Consider the following 8,745-nt stretch of genomic DNA (forward strand, 5'->3'; position numbering starts at 1 on the left):
TGCCGAGCCAAGGAGCCCCACGGCCTATCCTGGGGATGCCCTTGGCATTTCTGACGCCCCTAGTTCTGAGAAGCATGGCTGGCATGTCAGCAGTGGTACCACTCAGCAGCTCTTGAGATGGGGCCGCTTGGCGTCAGGACAGCCTCCAGCGCTTACCTGCCCAGTCTTCACCCGCTGACCAAAGCCCTCGGAAGCTCCCTGGGCTCAGTGGCCTGCCGCCTCCACAGCACCCCCTGTGGGAAAGGAGAACCTAAAGTCCCTTCTGTAGGCACATGTTTGAGGTAGAAATAGGCTGGAGTTCTCTCTGAGCAGCAGAAGCCACTTTCTAATATTGATCTTCAAATATCCTCGTCTAAGAATTTTTACAGAAGTAATACGTGTTCAGGGTTGAGCATTAAGAAGATACAGAAAATTATAAAGCAGAAAATAACAATGATCCTCAAGCCCCGCCACGTACAGAAAGTAACAACGTTGTGTGTCATATGCTGCTCCCCTGCCCCCCTCCCACAAATGACCTATGGTGAGCATTTTCCTACAGCATTAAATAGTCTTTGAAAGCATCGTGTTTAGAGACTGGATGGTAGGCTAGGCTTCCAGGCCACCCTCCTGGTCCTCCTGGATCTCTGGCTATCCTTCTCAGTTTCCTCAGCTGGGGCCTCCGCCTCGGCTCAGACTCCAGTGTTGGGGTGACTCAGGCCTCTGCCCCAGGCTCTCTCTCATCCCGCTACACTCTGTCAAGGTGAGCTCTGCGAGACTCGAGGTTTTAAGGACTGCTGGCTCCCAAAATTGTATATTTTCCTTGAACCTCAAATTTGTATATTTACTGCCTTCTCCGTATCTCTACAATGTGGATGTCCAATGTGGATGTCTCAAAGACACCCGAAGTATAACACATCCAAGGTCAGACTCCTGGCCTCCCTCCAGCCTATATCCTCCTACATCTTCCCCTGCATCAGTAAATGGTACCTCCGTCTTTCCAGTTTCTTGGGCCCAAACTCTTGGAGTCACCCTTAACTCCTTTCTTTCTCTCACATCCCACATTCAATCTGTCAGCAAATCTTGCTGGTTCTACCTCCCATTCATAGGTGTCTAGAATCTGACCACTCCTTATCTCCTCTACAAGTGCCATCCTGCCCGAGCTGCCTTCATCTCTCAGCTGGACTGTTGCACCCCCTTCCTAATCATTTCCCCATTTCCACTCTTGCCCTTTGATACCCTGTTCTTCACACAGCAGCTGGAACGAGCAGGTGAACCAGATCATGTCAATCTTCTGCTCAAAACCTTCCACTGGGGCTTCCCTGGTGGTGCAGTGGTTGAGAGTCCGCCTGCCGATGCAGGGGACATGGGTTCGTGCCCCTGTCCCGGAAGATCCCACATGCCGCAGAGCGGCTGAGCCCGTGAGCCATGGCCGCTGAGCCTGCGCGTCCGGAGCCTGTGCTCCGCAATGGGAGAGGCCGCAACACTGAGAGGCCCGCGTACCGCAAAAAAATAAAAATAAAAAAATAAAACCTTCCACTGGCTTCCCCCAAAGTCAAAGTCCTTACAGTGCTCTGTGACTCCGCCCTCCCTCCCCTTCCCCTCCCCCAGCTCAGTCCATCAAGCTCGCCGGCCCCTTCCTACCCGGACAGCGCCTGGCACATTCCTGCTCCAGGGGCTCTGCAGGGCTGCGCTCTGCCTGAGGACTTCTTCCCCACATAGCCCCATGGCTCACTCCCTCTTCTCCTTCAAGACTTCCTTAAGTGCCACAATCTTAAGGTCTTCTCTTCCATCCCATTTTAAAATTGCAACACCTTCTATGTTTCCTGTCTCCCTTTTTTCTTTCTTTTTCTCCGTAGTACATGTTACCATGTGGTGTTCTATACATTAAATTTTTTGTATCATTTATTATCTAATTCTCTCTACCAGTACTGCACCATCCTAGTCCAAGCCACCATCCTCCCTCACTTGGATTGAAGCCCCAGTCCTCTCACTAGCCTTTGCCCTGCCCTGTCTATTCTCAACTTGGCAGCCAGAGGGATGCTTTTAAATGTCAGTCAGATCATGTCACCGATCTGCTCACACTCCCCAGTGGCTACTCACTTCTCGCAGAATAACAGCCGTGGCTGCTTCACTTTCTTGGTGTTTCTCAAAGCCTTGACCTCCTGGCCTTTGGACTAACAGTTTCCCCTGCCTGGCACACTCTTCTTCTGATATCCATGTGGCAGGCACTCTCCCCTCCTTTGAAGTCTATCCTCGAATATCACTGTCTTAATGCGGCCTTTTCTGGTCACCCTATTTTAAATTGCAACCCACTCCTCTCCTCATGACCACTTTTCCCTGCTTTATTTTTCTGCATAACACTTATCCACATCCAACATATTCAATATTTTAACAATGCATTTATTCATTGTGTCCCCCCTCCCCCAAGTGGAATATAAACTCCAGAAGAGCAGTGATTTTTGTCTGATTTGGTCTCTGTTGTATGCTCAGAATTTACTGCATAGAAATGCTCACTAAATACTTGCTGAGTGAAGAAGAATTTGGCACTAATCTATTTATATATAATAACACCTGTCATCTTCACAACGACCTCATAAGGTCACTGTATTATAATTTCCCCTCTACAGGTGAAGAATCTGAGGCAAGGGGCTAGGGAACCCATCAAAATCATTTAGCACTCTAGAATAGGATTAGAACCTGGGCAGTCTGGCTCCACAGCCTGTATTTTATCTCAGACTGAAAGTGACCCCACAGAGCTCTTAATTCCACCCCCAAACTCTTCTTCCTCTAGTTTCTCCCATCTCATTGTTACTATAATCACCCAGTTGTCCCAGCCAAAAACCTACAAGTCACCCTTGATTCCTCCCTCTTCTCTCCTCCCAGATTCACTCCACCAGTATTTCTTATGAGTTCTATGTCCAAAATCTCTCTGAATCTGTCATTCTCTCCACTTGCACTGTCACTGTGCTCTCTCCCTATGGAACTGCCATAGCCTCCTGGTGTGTTTCCACTCTTGCTCCTGAATAATCCAGTTTCTACACAGCCAGTGAGCTTTCTAAGCTCTAAATTAAATCCTGGTACTCTCCTGCTTAAAACCAGATAAGGCTGGTACTGAGCCCAAACAGCAGCTGTTTGCTGCTGGGAAAGCCAACATACAAGAGACAAATGTTGCTGGGAAGGGTATGGCTGCTTTATTCAGGGGGCCAGCAACCTGGGAAGATGGTGGACTAATGTCCCCAAACCAACCTCCAAATTTCTGGTTAGGGGACAAAGGTTTTAAAGGGGAGTTTCAGGGGTGTACAGGAGGGGGGCCTATGTGCAGAAGAGCACAGTCAGCTCCAATAATAATAATAAATAATAAACTGGTTGTGTGGTGTTCTGGTCAGCAACATCTTGATCTTCTACTCTAGGGTCGGTCTGCTCCCATATCTTTAAGCCCAGTCCCTGGAACTCTTAAGCAAGCAAGATTAATTGTCCCCTAGTCAGCTAGTCATTCTCCAAATAGCTCTAAGACATGTCAGGGTCAGTAGGAAGGGAAGATGCATGTAAATTTTTAAATCTCTGCTGCTCAAAGTGGAGCAGCTTATGTTATGGCTACACTTCCAGTGCTTTCCCATCACCCTTGGATCAATGCAAAGTCTTACCCTCATCTATCTGGCCCTGCAGCCCTCTCCAACCTCAACTCCACCACATGCCCCTGGCCCTGCTGCCTCAGCCCCACAGTCCTTCTGCTTCTCAAACTCACCAACCTTCTATCTAAGACTTGGCATCTGCCCTTCCTTCTGGAGGAGCACCCTCCCTCCAGGTGGCATGGTTGCCCCCGTCTTTCAGGTCTCAGCTCAGATGTCACCTCCCCATAGATCTCTTCCCTGTCCATCAATCCGACTAGTTTGCCGCCTCCAGTCTCTTAAGTATATCACCCTATTTTGTTTCGTATCCTACCTAGCACTTATTGTTTAACATCAGCGTGTTTGTTTATTTATTAAATTCTGTCTCTTTTCTCTAAAATGTAAGCTCCTTAAGAGCTTATCTGTCTTGTTCACACCAGTGACCCAGAACCTAGAACAGGGTCCAGCACAGAGCTGCACAAGAAATGTTTGCTACTTACAAAGTTAAAAGCAACAATTTGCAACATATAACTTATAATTGTTCCTTGAATTTATGGAGCAAGCCCCAGTAGTTGTACTACGTTTTTGTTTTGTTTTGTTTTAATTTTTTAAATTTATTTTTGGCTGCATTGGGTCTTCGTGGCGGTGTGCGGGCTTCTCATTGCGGTCGCTTCTCTTGTTGCGGAGCATGGACTCTAGGCACGTGGGCTCAGTAGTTGCGGCACGCAGGCCCTAGAGCAGTAGTTGTGGTGCAGGGGCTCAGTAGTTGTGGCTCATGGGCTTAGTTGCTCCGCAGCATGTGGGACCTTCCCAGACCAGGGATCAAACCCATGTCCCCTGCATTGGCATGTGGATTCTTAACCACTGCACCAGCAGGGAAGTCCTGGTACTATGTTTTTTTAATAAAAATGAACAAATGACATGATTTCTTTGATTAACCTCTCATTCCTAGAAACTTAAGTCTTCCCAGAATTTTACTGTTCTTTTCTCTCTCTCTCTTTTTTTAATTGAAGTATAGTTGATTTGCAATGTTGTGTTAATTTCTGCTGTACAGCAAAGTGATTCATTATACATATATATATACAATCTTTTTCATATTCTTTTTTTTTTTTTTGCGGTACGCGGGCCTCTCACTGTTGTGGCCTCTCCCGTTGCGGAGCACAGGCTCCGGACGCACAGGCTCAGCGGCCATGGCTCACGGGCCCAGCCGCTCCGCGGCATGCAGGATCCTCCTGGACCGGGGCACGAACCTGTGTCCCCTGCATCGGCAGGCAGACTCTCAACCACTGCGCCACCAGGGAAGCCCCTTATATTCTTTTATATTCTTTTCCATTATTGTTTATCACAGGATATAGAATATAGTTCCCTGTGCTATACAGTAGGACCTTGTTGTTTATCCATTCTATATATACCAGTTCACATCTGCTAACCCCAAACTCCCAGTCCATCCCTCCCCGACCCCCCAAAGTTTTGCTATTCTAAATAGAGCTGTGATAAATATCCTTGTATAAGCACATAAATCTTTGGGCTTATTTTAAATTATTTCCTTAAAATAACCCCCTAGAGTGAGAATTATTGTGTAAAGGGGATTGAGCACATTTAAGGTGGTTGATACATTTTATTAAGTTAGTTTCCAGAAAGGTTGAGCAGTAATGCAACAGTATCTCTTTTTATTGAGCTCCCAGGAAAATCTGAGAGCTTAAGATTTCTAACAACTTTGTAACTTGCTTCACATTTGTTCATTTTACCTTGGTCCCCTGTATATATTAGAGCTCACAAATGCTTGAAAGTCTCAAAAAGAAAAACAAAACAAAACAACAACAACAAAATGGGAAAGGAATGCTATTCTCCAAACAGCTAGAGGGAAAGAAACAAATATATGTTGAGCTCCTACTATGAGTTAAGCTCAAACTGGGTGCTTTATGGAGATCATCTCCTTTAATTCTCTGGGGGTGAGCATCAAAATCCCTGTTGTTCCAGCTTAATTTGTTCTTAGACTTCTGGTTCCCCTCCCCTAGAATGTAAGGGCAAGGACCTTATCTCTCTTATGCTTACTCATTGTGACTTACAGTAGATGCTCATTAAATATCTGCTGAACGGAAAATGAACTAAATTGGAGGGTGATGGGGAGTCTGGGGGCTTAGGGGTGCAGTGGAGGATTGTGTTTTGGAGCATTTGTGGGAAGAATGCACGATGGATAACTAGACCAGGTCTGGGAAAGAGAGAGATAAATGGGCACTCGGGGAGCTGAGTAGTGACCAGCAGAGCAGAGCTCTTACTTGGACTGTACCTCAGAAAACTGTACTAGGGAAACCTATTTAATGCCATTTTCATTTATTTGTATGATTATTTCCTTTACATTACAGAGTGCTTTTTTTTTTTTTTAACAAGGAGAAGTGTTCTTAGTCTTGGTTTTAAGAAATCCACTAGAGTTGCCGACTTAGTTGATGCCTTCTGGACAGTGATAAGGCAGTCATTATCTCTGAGTCTTGGTCACCAGTTTTGGTTCTCCTGGGACACCTGGTATACAAAGTTGATCACTAGGGAGGAGGTGGATTCTTTGCATCAGTAGCCCAGGTTTTCCTGAGTGTAAAGACCCAGTATTATCAGCTCCTTCTGCCCCAAGATTTAAAGTTGGGAACATTAGTGTGGACTATGGTAGCTTCAGCTGAAGCCCAATAGCCGGGGAAGGAACCATCCCAGCCTTGGAGAACTAGGCTGGATACCAGGGTGCATGAATCCCATGTAGGTGGGTTTGACTTGGCAAAGTCTGGGGCTAATGTTGGAAGCTCCTGCAGCCCCTTAGGCCAGGGAGAAAAGTCTGGACCTGGATGTAGAGTCCTGAGAGCTCAAGTACGAATCCCTGTTGTTGGTTTTCTAAGATGACATTGAGTGGGTGGAAGAAGCATGGCAGACCCTGTAGGCAGCAGAGCTCTCCCCACACGGGCATGGAAGCTGGAAGTTCTGCCCTTTTGGTCACAATTCTTAGGAAATTCTGGGAAAGGTAAAAACATCAAAAGGAAGATTTTATCTTCCTGAAAATAAACCAGGTGGAGTTAATTACAAATTTAAAAGAAAAATTTTATAAGATATGACTTATAAATGTTTCTCAGATTTATGGATCAGGCTACAGTGATTGTAATTCATTTTAAATAAAGTTGATTTTTAAAATAATGGCTAGATTCAGCCGTCATAAGGTCCACCCTGGAGAGGGATTTTTGTCTACAGCTGGAGCAGAATTTTACAGGAGACTCTGACCGGCAGGGTCCAGCCATAGTAGCAGATAATGAACCCATTCCTCCACCCATTTAACAAATATTCAATGACATGTGCCAAGCAATGGGCAAAGTGCTAGAACACAGGGCAAACCTAGTTCCTGCCTTACAGAGCTTACAGTCTGAGAAAGGAAGAGATTAATTGAATAACTGCACAAGACAAAGGAGAGTACCTACAGAGCTCTGAAGTTTATGGTGAAGGTGTGTGACCTGGCCTGGTGGCAGTGGTTAGGAAAGCTTTACCTAGAGAGGTGACCCTGAAGGATAGGTAGGTAGAGATGGAAGGGAAATCACTCCAGGCAAAAGGAATAGCCTGTGCAAAGATCCTGTGGTGGAAGGGCATCTAGAAGAGTAAACAAGACTAAAAGAAGGACAGTGTGGGGAATTCCCTGGAGATCCAGTGGTTAGGGCTCTGTGCTTCCACTGCAGGAGGCACAGGTTCGATCCCTAGTTGGGGAACTAAGATCTGGCATGCCGTGTAGTGCAGCCAAAACAAAACAAGAAGAAGGAGAGGGAGAGGGAGAAGAAGGAGAGGGAGAGGGAGGGGGAGAAGAAGGAGGGGGAGGGGGAGGGTAGAGGAGGAGGGAGAGGAGGAGGAGGGGGAGGATGGTGTGGCTAAAGCAAGGAGAGCAAGGGACAGATTGGAGAAGGTGAAGCTGAGAGATGCAGGGTAGAGCCTTGTGGGGCCCCATAGGCCACTTTAAGCCTTTGGAAGGTTTAAGGAATTGGAGGTGACATGATCACATTGTGTGTTTTGAACAGATTATTCTGCCTGTGGTGTCAAGTAATGGATTGGAGCGGGGTTGGAGTGGATGCAGAGACACAGATTGGAAGACAGTTGTAATATTTTATGCTAGAGATGGTGATTTGGGCCAGAGTAGTGGTGCTGGAGACAGAGGTGGAAAACTTGGAGAAATATCTAGGAGGGAAAATTCACAGGGCTTGGGGAAGGATGGGATGTGGCTGGGTGGAGGGTGGAAACGAGCAGTAAAGCTAAACACCAGGTTTCTGGCTCATGGAACAGGACAGATAGGTGGTCCCATCCACTGATACAGGGACTAGTGTCCCTCACCAGAGAAAGGAAACTGTGAGGAAAGGTGAGGCTCAGAGACACCCTTTGTATAGCTCTCTTCTACGTGAAAATTTTCCTTTGGGTGACCTTTGGAGGATCTGGGCTTTGGTTTGAATGAAACTGTTCTCTTACCCCAGGATTCAAGCATAATCTCCAGACCACTTGCATTAAAATCATCTGAGGTGTTTATTAAGAATTCAGATTTCTGGGCCCCAGAATAAACCTCATGAATCAGAATCTCTGGAGCAGAGGCCAAGAAGTCTGTATTTTAATAAACTCACTAAGGGGTTTGACTCCTATGCACGCTAATTATTTAGGACAATGACCTTCCATTTTTCTTCTTTCTGTACTTTTTCCATGCTCTCCTTGCCTCCACCCTTCTTGGGCCAGGAGTAGCCACGAGTTCCCAATGTTCTAAGTGCCGACCTCTAGTCTTCTTGATCCTTTGAGTTTGAGAAGGTTTGCAAGACAAGGGGCTCCTGGGGCAGGACACAGAGGACTAACAAAGGAGCTGTTCATGTTAGCCATGAACACGTGAACCAGAAACTGCATAAGGCACTAGTGACATAACATGTATGAGAAAAAAGCAAGTCCTTCCCGCAAGGGGCTCCCAACAGTGGGGGTGACAGACACGAAAACATTCAAAATACAGTAAATGCGTATGTAGTATTTAGTAGGAGCCAGGTACTGTTCTAAGTGTTTTATATTTACTAATTCATTTAATCCTTACAACAACATTGCAAAATAGATTCTGCATGACAGTGGTGGTGATAAAAAGGTGTACGGGGGCGGGGGGGGGGGGGGACTTCCC

This window comes from Tursiops truncatus, chromosome 2 (assembly GCF_011762595.2).
Source record: "Tursiops truncatus isolate mTurTru1 chromosome 2, mTurTru1.mat.Y, whole genome shotgun sequence".
NCBI classification, from domain to species: Eukaryota; Metazoa; Chordata; class Mammalia; order Artiodactyla; family Delphinidae; genus Tursiops; species Tursiops truncatus.